We start from the raw sequence: 19,885 nt of genomic DNA on the forward strand, positions 1-19,885 counted from the left end.
CAGAAAAGAAATGACTTCCTAATTATAGGGATCTGTCCTGCTTATGCTATGTCACAGACGGCATAACCTGGCCACCTGCTTCCTTACTTGAATTGATAATGGGCTCTGTGGCCAAAGACCTAAGCAATTTTCTTCTATTTTGTCGGGTTGCATCTTGGACTTGTTTTCTGTTGCCCTGGAGACTAGGACTTGGAGCAATGGGTTCAAATTAGAGGAAAGGAGATCCCACCGGAACATTCAGAAGAATTTCCTGACCATATGAGCTGTTCAATAGTGAAATTTTCTACCTCAGAGTGTGGTGGAAGCTCCTTCTTTGGAGGCTTTTAAAAAGAGGCTGGATGACCATCTTTCAGGGGTACCTTTATTGTGCTTTTTCTGCATGGTAGGGGATTGGACTAGATGGCCCATGTGATCTCTTCCAACTTTATTATTCTATGATTCTCCTTGGACCAATCTGAATTCTGCTATTGTAATACCACCTCCATTGATCCGCTGAGTTCTGTGCCTGTGATAAGTCTTCCAATTTTTTCCACAGTTTACATGAATTGGTTTATTTGTTTCCAGCTCTAGAAATGGTAGCTGAAGCAAATCGCTTTCCCAAGCTGTGTTCTTCAGCAGTTAATTTATTTTAGTGCTGTTCTTATTAAACATTGGAAGGTCTCTTTGGTATTGCACAGAGTCCCCTCTCTGGTGGGAACGAGAGAGAGGGCCTTCTCAGTGGTGGCTCCTCAGCTCTGGAGCATCCTCCCTAAAGACATCAGAATGTCTCCCTCCCTGCTATACTTCAGAAGAATGGTAGGGAGGGAGCTTTTGGAAAAGCTTCTACTCTGGAAGGAAACTTTTGGGGAAGACAATGGGTAACCTAATGACTATTGGATTTGACTATAGCAATGAGATGGAATTGGCTTTTAATATAATTGGTTTTAATATTGTCTAATACTAGTTATCATGTTTATTATGTATTGTTGTTCTAACTTTTTGTTCTGCAATATTTATGCATTTTGTTTTAGTATTGTATTATGTTTGAATGGCATCGAATTGCTGCTGATTGTTAGCCACTCTGAGTCCCTCAGTGAGGGAGAGTAAGAGGGATAGAAAACAAAGTAAATAAATAAATGAATGAATGAATACAATAAGCATCATTGCTCTTTTTCTATCTTCTCTCCCTAGGAGTGATTTCCTTAACAGCTCCCCCCCCCCCCCGTGTTTGTATTATATTAGTAGGGGGGAATCACAGTATGTCTTGGGATGGTGGTCTTAACTTTAAATATGATCTCTCTTTCTAGCAATTTTTTAAAAAATAAATGAAAATAATTCTGCAAACCTTCTTATGTGATAAATAATCCTTCCTCATTCAAGAATGTCCCTGATCAAAATGACTTCCATGGGGCAACAGACAGGAACATTTGTGTGTTATTGAAGGCAACCAAGTTGCCAAGCAGCAAGGCTCTCTTCTTTTTTCCCCTTCCTCCTCCTTGTGTTTTAAATCAGTTTGTATAATTGCATTTTAACATTTGTATTGAAAGTTTGAAAAAGTGTATTGTATTTTTTATAGTTGTGTACACTGCTTTGAGTCCTGAACTAGGAGAAAAAAATGGATATAAAATAAATAAAATTTTCTGTTCTGCTTTTTCTCAAAAATGATTATGTATAGCAAAATAAATTGCTTCCTAGAAACTGACATTCTGAATAAATTCTTCGGGGACTTAAAAATCTAGCTTGTAGCATCTTGAAAGTCATTGTCATCCGCATTGTATGTGTGGGTGACAAAACCAAAAAGAGCAGATTTGAGTTCTGTTGCATACCTTACATTTTTCCCCCTTGATAATGTTCTGTCCTTTGCCTCTGTGAGAATCAATAGTGACACACTGTGGCAGACCAATTTCTTCTGGTGTGCTCTTCCTCATGGAAAGGAGCTGGTGATATCACCCAACCCTTCTTTGCCAAGTTAAGTTAAGTTCCTTATTAATTTCAGCAAATTTTCTTAAACTCCCAATATATTCAGCATACCCTTCGCTGTATCCTGTCAGGATGTGACATAACATTTTATAATGTGATGCTACATGTTATATAATGCTTTAAATTAAAAAGAAAAGAAGAAATCAAGACATTTCTTTCAAAGAAGCACTAAGTAGCTAATGTGAATATTTGGGGTAATTGGCTCTCCAAAGATAGAGGGACCATTATTTCAGGTTCCCTGGTGAGTGTTAATTAGTCTTATTGCCTCCTTGTTTAACAAAAGAGGATGTTGCTAGTACCGCTAAATCTATAATGACACATATGGCTTTTGCAACATAGGTATTTTAAAGTAACATGACTGACAGTCAAGTAATTCTATTCACAACAGAGCATGCTTACAAGAGTCAGTTATCCCGGTAAGGGCTGCTTCGCATAAAAAGAAATTCCAGTGCTGAAATCACTTGTGTACAGGCATTTGGAGAGCAATACTGGATGTAAATTGTCCTGTGGGATTTGCTACATGCACACAGATGGGGAGAATCCAGAATGCAACAAATCATATCTTCTCAGCACAAGTGCATGGAGTGAATTACAAGGTTCTGTTGCTGATGTATCAGACATATTATCGAAACAATTCTAAAACTTACTCCTAGAGCAGTTTACATTTTTCAAACATATAAGGTAAAATTTATTGACTAAAATGCTATAAAGATTATTGGTGTGGCATTCAATGCTCAGTGTTCAAGTACATTAGGAACCTTATCACATTAGGACAAATTCAGTGGCATGTGCTGGTTCGCCTATCCTTTGGATGAAGCCTGGTGGCTCCTACCTCACAATGCACTGCAACTTCCATCAGGGCTCTGTTGTAAAAAGGAAGGTGAAGCAGTGCATGCAACAGCAGCATCAACACAGGAGGTTTCCCGTGTTGCCTTGGATCAATGGGTGGATGCTTCTCCCCCCCCCCCCTCCCCTTGGGATGGGGACTCTGATGAGTTGGGTGATGTGGGGTGTGGGGAACCCACCACCCAACTTATCTGGATGGGCAGCACTTTAGGAATTGTCACAATCCGTGGCAATTTTAGCAACCTTTGTGATGAGATTGATGGCTTGGATTAAGTCCAACTTTGCATAAGTAGAAATCTGTTCGTGTAATGAAACCTCCTCCACTTTGGCTCCCTCATTTCAAAATCTGCTTTTGTGGTGACTCCAGTCAACTGAAGCAGATTTGGAAGAGCATGATGTGGCTGCAGGTAAGGGGTGATGGTGTTTTTTTCTTTTTGTCATGGATAAAGACATATCCCTATATGCATATATAAGTTTCAGAAGTATTATTAAAAAATAAAATCCCCAAAACCTTGGGTCAACTCATAGATCATTGTGAGTATTGTACTTCAGTTCTTATAAAAATGAACCATTCCCTTCTTTGAGGAAAGAGGTAAAATGCAAGAGCTTGATCCATCCTAGAAGGTAAATTAAGCACAAATCCCCTCTGCTTTCTCTGTCATGGTACTGCTTTTGGCCGTATCGAATGCCTGGGTGGGTAAATTACGTCAGCTCCACTGGCTGCCAATCTGCTACCAAGTGCAATTCAAGGTACTGGCTTTAGTCTATAAAGTTCTAAATGGTTCTGGCCCAGCTTATCTGTCTGAAAGTATCTCCCTCTATAAACATTATGGAGTTTAAGCTCATCTGGGGAGGCCCTGCTCTCAGTCCCGCCTCCCTTGCAGGCGTGATGGGCAGAGACGAGAGACAGGGCTTTCTCAGTGGTGGCCCCTCGACTGTGGAACTCCCTCCCCAGTGATATTAGATCAGACCCCTCCCTTCTGACCTTCCACAAGAGAGTGAAAATGTGGCTTTCTGACCAAGCCTTTAAAGAACTTGTGCAATAGATAAATTTGGAACAATGTGAAATTACCATTGGAACAGCCCAGATTACGCTCATGGATTACATGTTTAACTCTTAATGTATTGTTTTTAAATGTTTTAATTGTTTTAATGTACTATTAAATTCTATTTTAATGTTTATTTAAGTGTACATTGTGTTTTAGGGTATCGAATTGTTGCCTGCATGTAAAGCCACCTTGAGTCCCCTCTGGGGTGAAAAAGGCAGGGTAGAAATGTCATAAAGAAATACATACATAAATAAATGGCAGCAGTGGCCAGGGGCAGCTGTCCCCTTGAGATGGCATCAGTGCTTTCCCCTCTCCATGGAATGACCCTTCACTTTTCCAGGAGTCATATCATAATGCATAGTTTTTGGGTCCCAAACCTGTCCTTAACAGAAGGTTGACTTGTACATGATCATGTACAGTAATTGGGTTCCACTGATCAGCTGAGAGACATTACAATGTGACTATAAAAGTACTGTATGAGTTTACCACTTAGTAAGTAAGCTGAAGGAATGTGAACATTGTCTTATGATTTAGTTACTGACAGCCAGCACTTGGGAAATGCAGGGAAATTCAGGAAGTTGTATTCCAAAAAGTAAATCTTATCAAGCACCACTGAAAGCTGGATAATAGTTTATTTATGCTATTATTGTTCAGTTTGTAATGTGAAGCTCCTTATCAGTTCAACCTATTACTGTGTTAAGTTGTAGAGGAGGGAAACCTGCAGTCAAGTCCTAGGTCTGGACTGGCAGCAGCCCTGTACAACATCAAGTGTGATGGTTGGTCAGATGGCAAATATGTTCAAGGCTTTTATAAAGGTAATGCTGGCTTGTCTTCTAAACGATTGTAGAAGTTGAGGAATACACCATCTCATGCAAATGTCTCCTATGCTTCTTGCAAATGTCTCCTGTGACATTTGGGGTGAATATTTGCTTGCCCCTTTGGCATCACACAGCTTCTTCACAGATATATATGTGCACTTGTGCCAAGCATATGGTATTACATATTATAGAGCATTCAGATTATTCATATTGCATTGTGCAGAACCACGTATTGATAATGAGGTCTTGGAAGAGCATGTGAAAATGCTTTAAAAAAGTATTACTTTTTCACATTATTTTTCCCCTCTGACAAATACTGCTTTCTTGCCTCAGGCACTGTGAAAATCATACTGACAATTGCATGTGTATTTATACTGATATCCTGATATTAGCATGTTGTTAAAAACAGAAAACCTGGCAATACAATATGCAGCTAAATACATTTCTTCCTGAAAGGAACAAATAAAATAGGCAGCAAGAGATGTCACCCTTATGATAATGTCGCAGACTCATGAATAGCTCAGCAGATGTTGGAGAGGAAGAAGGGATCACAAGTGCATGGCTTATTTTGGGCTTTTCGGGACTTAGTCCTAGAATTTGAGAGATTATCCAGTACCTGTTTGTACTTCAAGGTACTATTCCCCATAATGAGAGAGAATAGAACAATAGCACTGCAGAGATATACATCCTCTGAGTAAGTGCAGAGTGAATTCCCTTTCTTGCCTAACTGCTGTGTCTTTTCTAAGTGGCCTTGAGATATGGGACCTCTTGGAACTGCATCAAAGCACGATGGCTCTGTATTACAGATAGAGGAACAGCCGTTATGCTCACATTTAGGAGGAATCCATGGTTAGCTCATAGAAGAGGTGTTTTTCCAGCAACCCTGTTTCTGAAAGCCTTATTTCCAAAAGACACTCTGCTCCCACATTCTTCCTCACAGATCTTGGAAAGTAAGACTGATTTTTGTCCTTGAAGCTAATGACAAAAAGCTACATACAGGAGAAACAAATATTATAGTGTCTGAGTTTTCATAATCAAAGGAGTTTATTACATAAGACAGGCAAATTGCAGCTGCAGCAGGGCTACCGTGTCTTTGTCTAGTACACATCACATGATATTGCTCCTTTCCTCCACCTCTCTCCACGGCAAACCATCTTCTGAGTGTTTCTTTGACAAAAACAAATAATTTGTTTTGTTAAAAGAAATGCTTTCCAATGGTGTCCGACTGGGAAAGCAGTGGGAAAGGAGCAATGTCATGTGATAAATCCAAGCAAAAATGCTATTGTCCTGCTATAATTGTGACTTGCCTGCCTTGTATCTGTTACTGGTTAAAACTCAGCCTCCATGTTTATCCATCAACAAGTTGAGCCCAGTGTGCTTGGATTTAAATTTATCTATATTTTACATTCTACCACACATTGTGGACTTGCAGCAAAGTAAACAACTACTGGAAACAGATTCGTGTATATCTCAAAAATGTTAATCACAAATTTCAAAATGACACCGCAAATGTACCTTTTGAATATGCCCAATGAAGAAAGAAAATTTGGAAATGTTTTGTTTAATCGCCAGTGGCAGCTTAAATAGTATATGCCAGATATTGGAAAACCCCAGAGACACCTCCTTTAGAAGAATGGGAAAAATATATTACAGATATGCTGATAATGGATAAAATAACTGTATCATTGAGAGGAGAACTGTTGGATAACTTTGTTAATGAATGGCAACCAATGATTGAACATCTCAATGTAAAATTAAACTAAAAATGTATATAGGGGATCCTATAAGACTATAGGCAAGAAGGAAGTGGATGTTAAACAAGAGTCTATGATACTTTTATATGTATTATTTAAATAGTAGACTGTGACCCCCTAAAGGAAATATATTATCTGAGAAATAATTATGGAACACTAATAAGCATTGCTCTGTACGCAACAAACACTTGCAAATGTGTGTCTATTTGAACAAATAAATAAACAATTTAAAAGAAAAAATTATCTACATTCTAGTCTGAAATTTGGAGGCAGACATCAGATTCTTTTTGTTCAGTGAGAATTCCTCCTTAAGAAGCATCTTTTTAGGATGATATAACATCCTTACCTTATGAGGTATTGGCATCACTTCCTGTTAATCCATCATCATCAATGGTCTCATTTCTTTCTTGTGCATATGCACTTGATTTCCCACTTTCCAAATTAAAAGGTCCTCGTAAATCTACACTCCTTCCATGACTTTTTTTGGTCACACAATTGTTCAGTACCTTTAAATCTCCCGTGTCTGCATTATTTATGGTATTTAATACAGTCCCTCAGCTGTGCTTAGGGATCATGTCTTCAGTTTGTGTTTGTGTTCTGTTTTTCATGTGAGTACTGCCCTGGGTGTTTGAAAAAGATATTGTATCTCAGCAAGAGACTGACATTTACTACTGTCAGAAGGACTCTAAAAAGCACTAGTTTTTAACAGCTTCTGCTTTAACTGCCATTCTACATAAAACCTGGTTTGTTACTTTTAAATTAATTAGTGCTATTCTAAATTAGAAGAAGGGCAGAGTCAGCTCCCTAACACATTTTGGCTTATTAAAAGATTTTGATGTATTGCCTTGTGATATTCTTCTGTTATAATAGCCAACTAGCTGGATTTAAATTGTGAATTTTGCTATGAACTGAAGAGCATTATTTTTCTGCAGGTAATTTAAGGACTTCATCACATGCAATCATCTACCTCCTCCCACCCCACCCCCTGTTTCCACATATTCTAAAACAGTTAATAAATGAAGTAGCATAGATAATAATAATAATAATAATAATAATAATAATAATACTTTATGTATATCCTGCCACCATTTCCCCAGAGGGATGTGAGGTGACTTACAGGATGCACTCAATAGTGCAACGCAATACAAATACAACAAAATACAAAAAGGTAAAATTAGTAACAATAAAATGAACCCAATTACACATAAAACTGTGATAAAATCCCTATTAATTAAAGATGCTAAAACCACTGACAACCTATTAAATAGTGGCTATGTACAATATCTGTCTTCGTAAAGTGCAACAGTGACCACTCACTAAGTCCTTGGATATAGTGATCATAATCCTTAAACATGGTCAAAAGATTGTGTAAAAAGCCATGTTTTCGGGTTTTTCCTAAAAACCTGGAGGGTGGGGGCTACCCTAATCTTTTTTAGGATGGTTTTCCAAAGTGAGAAGGCCTGCTCTCATGTCCCCATCAACCATACTTAAGACGGAGATGGGCCAGAGAAAAAGTTATCCTCCGCAGGCCTTAGGGCCCGCATCAGTTCATAGAAAGAGATGTGGCCTGAAAGATAGGCTGGACTTGAAGAGTATAGGGCAGGGGTCCTCAAACTAAGGCCCGGGGGCTGGATGCGGCCCTCCAAGGTCATTTACTGGGCCCTTGCTCACGATCAACCTGTCTGAAATTACTTGAAAGCACACAACAACAACAATTCTATCTCATCAGCCAAAAGTAGGCCCACACTTCTCATTGAAATACTAATCAGTTTATATTCGTTAAATTTGTTCTTCATTTTTATTATTGTATTGTTTTTAAGTGTCTTTTGCACTACAAATAAGATATGTGCAGTGTGCATAGGCATTCATTCATGTTTTTTTCAAATTATAATCCGGCCCTCCAACAGTTTGAGGGATTGTGACCTGGCCCTCTGTTTAAAATGTTTGTGGACCCCTGGTATAGGGCCTCCCTTGAGCATAGGGGTTGAGTCAGGGATACCTTGTGCCTCCTTGAGAGTAATGGGCTTGAGCCCATAGAAGTGATGTCTGTCTTAAGAACCATGCCTTGTGTCTCCTCAGTGGATGGTTTTTTCTAGAGGCAGGAGGAGGTGATCCTGTGTAATTTGGGGGGGGGGGGGGGCAGGGCAAATAAATTCTCTGTCTTCTTTAAATATGGAATCCCACCCATAAAAGGTGATTCTATAGGCAAAGGAAATTTTCTATAGGCAAAGAAGTCGATTTTCCCCACTTTCTCCCATTTTCTCCAGCTCCATCTGATTAAGTCCTAAGTCTGTTGTATATGTTCTTACTCTCTGACTTTTGCTGTATTTCAATCCAGAGAATAATCATGTGTTTTCAACATGCCAGGGTTTGAGCGAAAAATCCCTTACTTGTTCCCTGGATCTATTCCACTGAAGAGACAAGCCATTATCTAGTTTAGAAAAGGCTTATGTCTTTAGTCAAATGCAAACCAAATAGCAAACAATGGTATGTATGAGCTGTTTTCTTGTATGTGCTGATTTGACACCTTTACATGGCAGCCCTTAAATATAGTTTTAACTTCAATCAATAACTTTTAGCTGACAAAAACAGTTTTCTAAATGTGATTGTGCAATGTAGAATTTGTTATACAGCTGTAATTCAACTTGTCATGTTGTCCAGTGAAAATATTCCCAGAAGGGAATCCACCAGTTTCAGTCACTGTCACTGAAGCTTAAGCAACAGCATGGCATTTGAGAAAGTGGGGCCTACTCTCATTCCTTCATCAGCTGGTGGGGAATTGTTTCCCCTTGTCACCTTAGGTAATGGTGTCAATGCAAACCTTTTCGAACTGTGAGGAAAGGGAAAGGGGGAAGAATGGGGCAATTTAAAAATGTACCTGAGCAGGTGATATTGCACTTATGCTGGTTGTTGCTTATTTTTTAAAACCCAAGACTTTTAACAAGAGAATCTGTTGAAATACACAGGAAACACACATTTAACATGAGACAAACTCCTTGCTTTAGCATTTGAACTTTCAAATACATTTCCTCGGCTTTTAAAAGAGAATTGTTGCCTTTAGTTTCCAGACATAATTAACTGTAATAAAACATGGGTGTTCTAGTTAGGTCATTACACAAGACCTTATTGCAATGAATAGAATTTTCATGGCAACATAACTCAATAATTTGGATCTGGTTTGAATGTATCATTTACTGGCAACGCTTGAAACAGTTGTATCTGACTGTCACAACCAATGAATTAAAAATATTCAGCTGTTATGGGAAATAAGAAGAGAATTGCCAAATATGTTTCTGTTTTGCCACAAACAGTAATGGTTTGAGGATAAATGCTTACAATTTGTATTTATAAAGTTCTTTTTACCACTTTAGCAGGCTATCTTCCTAGGTCTATCATTTGTTTGATAAATTTCAGATGCCACTGCTGCTTTAATTACATCAACATAAAGATGCTTAATTGAACTTGTGGGAAGCTAGCAATTTGCATGACCCATAATTTCTGAAACTGCCAAGCACTTGGCATGTCAATCAATAGGATATGATTATTTGAAGCCGATCATAAATTACTTAAGTATTGATTGTGTTGCCAAATCCGTGCTGTATTAAAGCTGACGTCAGTTAGCTGGCAAGGCAAGAGAAGATATACATGCCCCTTTATGGGGCTATCTGCATATGATTAATTGAAAAATAACACATGATTATAAAAATAAAAACATAATTTATCTCCATATATTTTGTTGTCACTACCATTTTACACGCTTGCATGGCATTCAACAAAATGATTACGTTTCCAATAGCCATAAGTAAAGCCATAAGTAAAGTTCAGTCAATAGCCTTACAAAAATGTATTTACTGCCTGTGCAAGGGCAAAGAATTCAGTTTAATGCCACGGAAGAAAGAAGAGTGTGTCCAAGGATTCAAATAAGTACAGTAGAGTCTTACTTATTCAACATTCAATCATCCAACATACTGTACTATCCAACACAGTCTGCTTCCCGCCCGATCCACAGCTATTTCAATTCATTGCTATGTTTTGGTGCTAAATTCATAAATACCATAATTACTACATAATGTTACCATGTATTGAACTGTTGTTTTTGTTGATTTGTTGTAAAACATGTTATTTTGGTGCTTGATTTATAAAACCATAACATAATTTGTCGTTTAATAGGCTTTTCCTTAATCCTTCCTTATTATCCAGTATTTTCACTTATCCAACGTTCTGATGGCCCGTTTCTGTTGGATAAGTGATACTCTACTGTATATAAGCTTATAAGCTTTTCAAATTAGACTTTGGAAGGGATCGTTGCCATTGCTTAATATGGAGTTCCCAAAATGAATCTTAAAAATAGATATTTTGCTATAGTCAGATTAACCCCTGCCCCCAAACAGAGGTCATGACTACAGGTATGCAATGGTATTTGTACAACACCCAGTTGCTATGTCCATAGAAGATTAGTGGTGTTTTTGATTTACCTGTGCAAACACTGATTTCCAGGCAGCTTCACTGGGGGGGGGGGGGGCAGGCACCATATTAAGTGTTCAATGGGATGGCCACAACTTCAATGCAAATATAACAATTACAAATCAGCTGAATTCATAACTACAGGCAATTCCCAAGTTACAAACATCCAACTTACACTTGACTCATTGTTAAGAATGGGGTGTGACAACAGAAAGTGAGAGAAATCTACCCCTAAGAGGGGCAATTCACTCCTGAACGAGTTATCATGGGGGAAAGGTGTCTCCAGTGAAGCTTTCTTATTTCTACAACAAGTCATTTTTTTTCAAAATCTAATAATCACAGGAGCAGATAGGGAGGTGAAATCTTCTAAATGGGCACAGACAGCAAAGCAAACACCATAGGGGTGTTAACCCTTCCCTATGGTATCCTTCACTATGCTAGATTTGACTGGAATTACACTGTTCTGACTTCAAATTCAACTTAAGAACATACCTACAGAACCTATCTTGTTTGTAACTTGCAGACTTCCTGTAATGTCTTCATTAGGTAGTGTATAGGCACAATAAGATTGAGGGGACACTGTGCTCTATGGTTTACAAGTCAGCAAATATTTTAACAGGGCATCAAGCTGCAAACTTCTGGTATACATCTAGTAAGATTTGATGTATCAACTAACCTGTGGTATGTGTCCAAATCTGCCCAGACTACAGTCCCCCTGCCCATTTTTTTCATTTATTCTAGTCACCACAGGGTTTCCCTTGCCACAATTTAATTCATTCCCTCTTCCCTTTCATACCCACAAATGAGGGTGGCAGCACAGATGGTACCCTTTCCCCACATCCCTTGAATGAAGTTGATGGCTCAGGGAATAGAGCTCATAGTTCTCCAGAAAAAGTGTATGTTGTCAACTCTTATAAGTAGGCCAAGTTTCCATGTATGCCCGGGTGATTGATAGGAGCACTGTCTGTCCAGGCAATGTTGTAAGTTCCATCCTAATTAGCATGATGACAGCCAGGATTGATCACAGAACTACAAGTGTTCTGACACACCCATTGGTAACATCTTTATCCCCAAGATGCAAGCATCTGGAAGTAGGCATTGAATGTAATGAGTGTTGGCTATCATGACAACAAGTTGGAACCCAGGCATTTTAACCAGGCCTACCTAGTCAGTTTTAATCATGAATTTTAAACTCACATCTTGTGTTTAATCTTTGTTCTGTGTATTTTAGTTTGTATTTTATAGAAATATGTTTAATATGTGTATTTTATAGAACATTTAAATGATTATGTGTTTTTAACTATATTATAACCCACCTCAAATCATGAGGAGAGGCAAGTAAGAAATAAAATTATTATTATTAATATTAGATTGTGCTCATTCAAATGAAAGAAAATGAGATCAGGTGGGGCTGTATTGCAGTAAGTTCAGTGGACATACTTTTAATGTCTTTTAATTTTACTGTTAGTTTCATTATATTTTATTATTTTATGATGTTAAATTGTTTGGTTGTATTTGTTTTAACATCATAGGTTTTCTTGAGTCTTGGGCTGGTAAAAAAAGTACCTAATACATCAGTTTTATAATTTACAAGTTGTGCTCGTCACTATGGATAAATGAATTTGTCAGTTTTTTTTATTTTCCCATATTTGAAACTGGCTAACATTGGTAAATTGTGCTATTGTGTTGCAGTTGTAGATATGTCTTTGTTGTATTTGTCTTTATTTATTTGTTACATTTGTATGCTGCCTTTCTCCCAGAGTGGGAAGCATGATGGCTTCAAAAACAATTAAAATATTCACAGTATTATTTTAAAAACAATTAAAAGCAGTTAAAAACAATATAAAACATTTTGCAAAACATGTGTAGGCTTAGAAAAAATAAAATAACACCCTAAAATCTGTCCTGTTTGTTTACATGTTGAAAGATGCAGAGCTAACCTTAAAGAAATGGGGTTACAAAGTGGAGCCCATAGCATGCGAGTGTAGAGAAGATCAAACCACAGACCACCTACTACAATGCAGCCTGAGCCCTGCCATATGCACAATGGAGGACCTTCTCACAATGACACCAGAAGCAATCCAAATGGCCAGCGCCTGGTCAAAGGACATTTAGCATAATGCCAGGTACTTTCTAAAACATTGTTTGTGTTTTAAAATGCATTTTAACAACTGTACCTTCAACTCTCTTCTGACAACGATAAATAATATACATGTCGAAAACATGCTGCCTGGATCTGAATCCATGATGACAAAGTTATGTGCAACTGTAACCAATAAAGTTGTGGACAGTTCTGGGCACCACAATTCAAAAAGGATATTTACAACTTATATCAATTATGCTTTTTCTCAAAATTAGCATTTTCTGGATTTCGATAAATTCTACACAAAAAGAAAGTGAAATGAATGCATTACCCTCCGTAGCCATGACCCCATTTTTCTAATGGGAGGAAAAAACAGAAGATTTATCATATTCGTGGGGGGCAATAAAAGTTTGAGTTCAGCTTGCTGGGCCATATTTCTGCTAGTCTAATAAAAGTGAAATCATTCATCTGAAATTAATAAATCTGTGGCTATTGACAAACTGAACTTTTGCAGCATTATGCTTTCCTTACATTTCATTCTTGAAATACAAAAAAAATCAGTGAAGTTCATGAAATGTCAAGAGAGATCTTTATAAGAAAGTAAAAGTTAAATTAGGTTGTTACATCGATCATTTGTTCATGTTGGAGAATGTAAGTATTATTTAACTTTCTTCTAAGATGGTTGAAAAGTGTATTTTCCTAAAATGTGTGATACTTGCTTTGGGGCAAAAGTAGTCTGGAAATCAGAGTTCCTTTAATGTGCTCTGAATATGCCTTTACTACATGTTTTCACATTTCAGTTAAAGCTAATTAAAATGTTTTGTGGAAATGGATTAATTTTCATTTAGTTTTCAACAAAATTAGATGCTTGATTTATATAGTTTTACATTCTGTTTAAAAGGGCAGTAGATTAAATACATGTGAAAGATAGACTATAATTTCAACAAGGCAAATACTATATCAGAATGACATACTAGCATTAATTGGAAGAGGAAATTAATAAATAATTCAGTCCCGATGTTATGAATTCGTTCATATATCATGTGAAGTTGTTTTCACTGATTTATAGCAACATTTGTTTTATAGCTGTTCCCTTCATTGTTGATGTTTTAGAACAATTCAATGTAATGCCAGTCATTTGGAATATGGAAGATCATATACAAACCGATCTTGTAGCACCTCTGGGACTGACTGAGAGAATGAAGCTTTTGTAGACTTAAGTCTAATTCATTGGATGTATTGAATGAAATGCCTAGAAGCAGGGTTTTATAGCTATGAATGCACAACTTGTTAAGTGTAATTTGCAACAGAAATGCAAAAGGTGACAAGTTCATTTTCAACATGGGCGACGGTAATTGGAGGACAAAGGCAGGGGGAAAGATGTTGCCTACAACCAAGCAGAGTGGATAACCATATCAATTATCTAGATTATCTAGATCAATTTCAATCTAGTTTCAGGCCTGGTTATAAAACAGAGGTAGCTTTGGTCACCTTGTTGGATGACCTACAAAGAGAGCTAGACAGGGGGAGTATGTCCCTGTTGGTTCTCCTGGATCTCTTAGTGGCTTTCGATATCATTGACCATGGTATCCTTCTGGGTCGCCTTGCCAGGATGGGACTGGGAGGCACTGACTTACAGTGGCTCTGGTAATTTCTGGAGGGCTGTACCCAGAAGGTGGTGCTGGGGGACTCCTCTTTGACCCCCTAGTCATTGACCTGTGAGGTTCCTCAGGGTTCTGTTATGTCCCCCATGCTGTTTAATATATATATATGAAACCACTGGAAGAGATCATCCTGAGTTTTGAAGTATGGTGCCACCTATATGCGGATGACACCTAGCTCTACTACTCCTTTCCACCTAATTCCAAGGAAGCTTACACAATTAAAACTTGTGCATCAACTGTGCCCATGAGAAGCCAGATCTGGCCATGATGGTACATGCCTTAGTTACATCCTATCTGGTTTATTGTAACATGCTTTACACGAGGCTGCCTCTGAAGAGTGCTCAGAAACTTCGTCTGGCCCAAAAAGCTGCGGCCAGGTTGCTCACTGGGCTGGCTACAGGGAGCAGACAAGCCCCCTGTTGCAGCAGCTCTACTGGCTGCCAGTATGTTTCCTGGCACAATTCAAATTCCTGGTTATGACATTTAAAACCCTAGACGGTTCAGGTCCAAGCTGTTTGGCTGACCGCATCCCCTTGTACAAACCTGCCCAGGCTCTGAGATCTTCAGGAGAGACCCTTCTCTCAGTCCCTCCTCCATCTCAAGCTTGATTGGTGGGAGCGAGAGAGTGGGACTTCTCAGTGGCTGCTCCTCAACTTAGGAACTCCCTGCCCAGGAAAGCCAGAATGATTCCCTCTCTGCTATCCTTCTGGCTGCAGGCTAAAACCATTTTATTCAGACAGGCTTTTAAAGATAAAGGTGTTTAAGAGCAATTCAGGAAGTGCTGTGGTTCTTAATTTTGAATTTGTTTTAATGATTTTTAACTAGTATTTAGAAATATTTAATCCTGTTTTAACATTTGTATATTTTAAATGTTTTTTTTTTGTCGTGTCAGGAGTGACTTGAGAAACTGCAAGTCGTTTCTGGTGTAAGAGAATTGGCCGTCTGCAAGGACGTTGCCCAGGGGACGCCTGGATGATTTGATGTTTTTATCATCCTTGTGGGAGGCTTCTCTCACAAGGAGCTGATAGAGGGAGCTCATCTGTCTCTCCCCGGATTCGAACCTGCGACCTGTCAGTCTTCAGTCCTGCTGGCACAGGGGTTTAACCCACTGCGCCACCGGGGGCTCATTTTAAATGGTTATGATGATGCTTTTATGTTAAGCTGCTTTGAGTCCCCTTCAGGGGGAGATAAAGTGGATTAACAACAACAACAACAACAATAGTGGAGGGAGCTCTTGGAATGTTGTGTAATACTGGTTAGGAACCAAAAAAGAAGATATGATAAATTGGACAAGACAACCGTCATGAGTCTGGGTTGTTAACTAGTGTTATAACATGCGTAATATGCTAAGAAACCATTGTTTCTGTTTCATCAACTGCCAATGGAATGGAACTTGTAGGTATATTCCAGTTCTGCTGTTTCTCTGTCCAATCTTCTTTTCTATTTTTGTTTCTTTATTCTGAGGACTGAGATCAACTGTCCAGGATCATAGTTAGGAATATGCACAGCTGTAAATTCTGAATCTGAAGATGTACTAGTTTCAAGATCCAGGAGGTAGGCTCAGCCAATTTAGAGGGCATCCCTTTTGGGGCCTTTGTAGATTTTGGTAGTAGGGATCATGACTGGCTCGGTGTGTGTATGTGTATGTCAGGTTTTCCACACACATGCAAGTGACAGAAGCACTGAGTGGCAATCGCTCTGAGTAGACTCATATCTGTGGTTCCCCTGCCAATAAGTAAGTTGTTCAGTATGTGGATCTGAATCCTTCATTGCACCAGAGTTATTTGTAGCTGTAACCAATAAAGTTGTGGACATATTTTCTCCAAGCTTTGTTTTCTTGCTGTGTTTTGATATGGTCAGTAGATTAAAAAGTGTTCCTTGGATCCAAAAATCATAGTAAGCAGAAAAACTAAAATGCACCAGTATAGGATCTGTGACACTTGGCTTGAAAACAATTCACGTGAAAGGGATCTAGAAGTCTTCATAGACTACTACCTGAACATGAATCAACTGTGTGATGCAGCAGCTAAAGCAGTCAGTGTGATTCTAGGCTGCATCAATAAGAGTATGGTGTATAGATTGAAACAATAGTGCCACTCTATTCTATTTTGGCCTGATTTCACTTGGAATCTCCAGTTCTGGGCAGTTCTTCTATTCAAAAATGATTTTGACAGGCTGGATTGTATTGAGAGAAGTGTGACCAAAATGATCAAAGATTTAGAAGCCAAGCCCTATGAAGAGAGACTGAGGGAGCTAGTTGTACTTCACTTGCAGCAAAAAAGGCTCAGAGGGGACATGATCATCCTGTTTAAATATCTGAGAGGATGGCACATTGAGGAGGGGTAAAGCTTCTTTTCTGCTGCTCTGGAGACTAGGACTTGGAACAATGGGTTCAAATTACAAGACAAAAGCTTCCACCTAAACATTAGGAAGAATTTTCTGAAGGTATGACAGTAGACTGGTGTGTCAGAGTATGGTGCAGTCTCCTTCTTTGGAGATTTTTAAACAGAGGCTGGATGGCCAAGAGTGCTTTGATTAGGTGTTCCAATAATAATAATAATAATAATAATAATAATAATAACAACAACAACAACAACAACACTTTATTTATATTCCACCCTTTTCACCCCGAAGGGGACTCAGAGCGGATCACAGTACACATACGCGGCAACCATTCAATGCCACTTTGTATAGACAGTACACAGACAGACAGAACAGAAAGGAGGTGTGTTGTTTTGATGCCATAGGTTGGACTCGAGTCCAGCCACAGGGGGTGTTGTTACTCCACCCCCTATGACAAAGAGCTGTCAGGACTTCCTCCTTCCTTTTGGTCTCCCAGCATTTCTTCTTGCTTTATCGCGTTGTAAAACACCTCTCCCACTTTTAGCTTTACCTAATATCTCTAATCACAGCTAAAGTTGTTTTCAAACTTCTAAGGTAAACAGTGAGCAGGGCTGACGGTCGGCTGCTCATGCCAACTTGGGGCTTTGAATTTGGAACCTTTCGATTGATAGATCTTGTTGGTGATTTACCAGCTGTGCTAAACCTCCAGCCCTAAATGGCGGGAGGTTGGACTGGATAACCCTTAGAGTCTCTTCCAACTATATGATTCTGTAACACATTCCCCACATTATTTAAAATGTGTTTAACCAAAATATTGCATGCATTTGAAATGTGCACATTTTTCTATAAAATCTTTTAAGGATGTTCTGTTTCTACCAAATGTGTCCACAACCATTTGTCAATAACAGATATATGTATATATATGTATATATGTATATATATATCCCAACCTTGGGAAAATAATTTCATATTATTATTATTATTATTATTATTATTATGGATTTTAGGACACAATTGCATCTTCTACATAGACAGTCTGGGAAGACAAAGACTTTCAAAACTTTAGAGTTAAATTAGACGCCTAATATTTTCTTAATCACAGCTGAATTTTCAAACTTTTCTCTCTATAGCTAAATTTATTGATTTTTTAAAATAATGCCATAGATAGTATCACAATTTAGTATATTTTAATAAGGTTAGTACATTTTGTTCAATTGTTAAACATATTTCCTGATAATTACTATAGATAGTGAAATATTTTAGTTTTTTTATAGGGTTAGTACATTTTTATAGTATGATAAGCCATATTTCCTGATAATTACCAAAGAGAGAGAGAGAGAAATAATTTATATTTTTATAAGGTTAGTACATTTTTATCACTGTACTTTTTTTTTTTTTGCAGAGTAAGTACTTTATTTCTTCTTCCCCCTCCCTACCACCCATTTTCTTTTATTTATTTGTCTTGCCTTTCAATGTGGTCACATTTTTCTCAGTAAGTACCCTTTTATTATTTATATACTTGGGGGATTATGATTTTCTGCATTTGTTTTCTATCTTTTGCACTTTGTATAAATGAATCTTGCAGCTAATTTTGAAAGAAGCGCAACGCATCTGTGAGACATTGTGGAAGTTAATGATGCTGTTAAAATGATGATAGATTGCTGTAATGGTAGATATGCACTTAATTGGAAGAAGTATAACAAAAATGTGATATTTCATACTGCTAAAAAAAGAGTCAGAAGTCTTTATGCATTTGCATAAATATTTGCCTTCCGAGGATACGTATAGAACAATATCTGATAGGCTTTGGTAAGTAGGTGTGTATTCATGCAGTGTATGTTCTTGCAGACAACCATTAAACAGTGTTTGTTAACCTTTAATTCAGATGTCAGCAATAAGATAATATGATGTAAAACACAAGTCAACGGAGGGTCATAAAGCTCTTTCTACTACCATTTTATTAGCCTGTTATTCAGTGCGGGATGTGGCTACACCCTGAAGCAAGTCTTGAATAAAGTACTGCTTCAGTATATTATGATACAAACTCAACCTGTAAAATCAATAGCAAAGATTATGTCTGTTGGTATCACCTCCTAAAATATAGGCAGCGTATTGGAATGGATTCAAACATTGCTTGTCATTGGGGATCTTTAACCCATTAGTCATAGAGCACACTGGTATAAGTTATGAACCTGCACCTATGTTCATATGACCATTAAAGAAAAAAGAAAGAATAATTGTTACAAAGATAATTACATGTAATTCTCACTTGGAAATAGAATTGGATCTGAGTTATGCCCCATTTTTTTTTACTTTTACCTTTTTTGAGGTGTGAAAGTACAGCAGTGCTAAGGATATGGAAATAGTTTCTAAATTACAGCAATAGTATTCAATTAAGAACTGCACTTCTGTACTGGATCTATGCCTACCCTGTGAAGTAGATCAGATGCTGATTCCCACCCAGGATTATGTAATAGCCACAGTAGAGTCCTTACAGTAGTCATACACAACAATTAAACTTAAAATGCTGTGACCAGAGAGAAATTGTATTTTTATTAAATTTAGAGAACCCATTGCTTTGGATGAATCTGAAACTATCAAGGTTCCAACAGAATGTACCAGACAAACAATAAGCTATGCTAATTTTCCCTGCATGCTTTATGCACAATTCCTATGCTGTATTTGCCCACCACAAAACCATCTCTGCTTGCCAGCCAAGGGCCAGTATCCCTAGATAATCTTCTCAGTGGGATAATGATAGTAACAGTAACAATAATAACTTGTACAAAAGTGAGTGGCAGGAGGATAGAGTTTCTCTCTATCAAGAAGTACGGCCACATGCCAATGGAATGGTGTGGTGTCTGTCACAAACCATGAAAACATGTAATACCCTAGGTGATTGTCC

This window comes from Anolis sagrei, chromosome 1, assembly GCF_037176765.1.
Source record: "Anolis sagrei isolate rAnoSag1 chromosome 1, rAnoSag1.mat, whole genome shotgun sequence".
NCBI lineage: Eukaryota > Metazoa > Chordata > Lepidosauria > Squamata > Dactyloidae > Anolis > Anolis sagrei.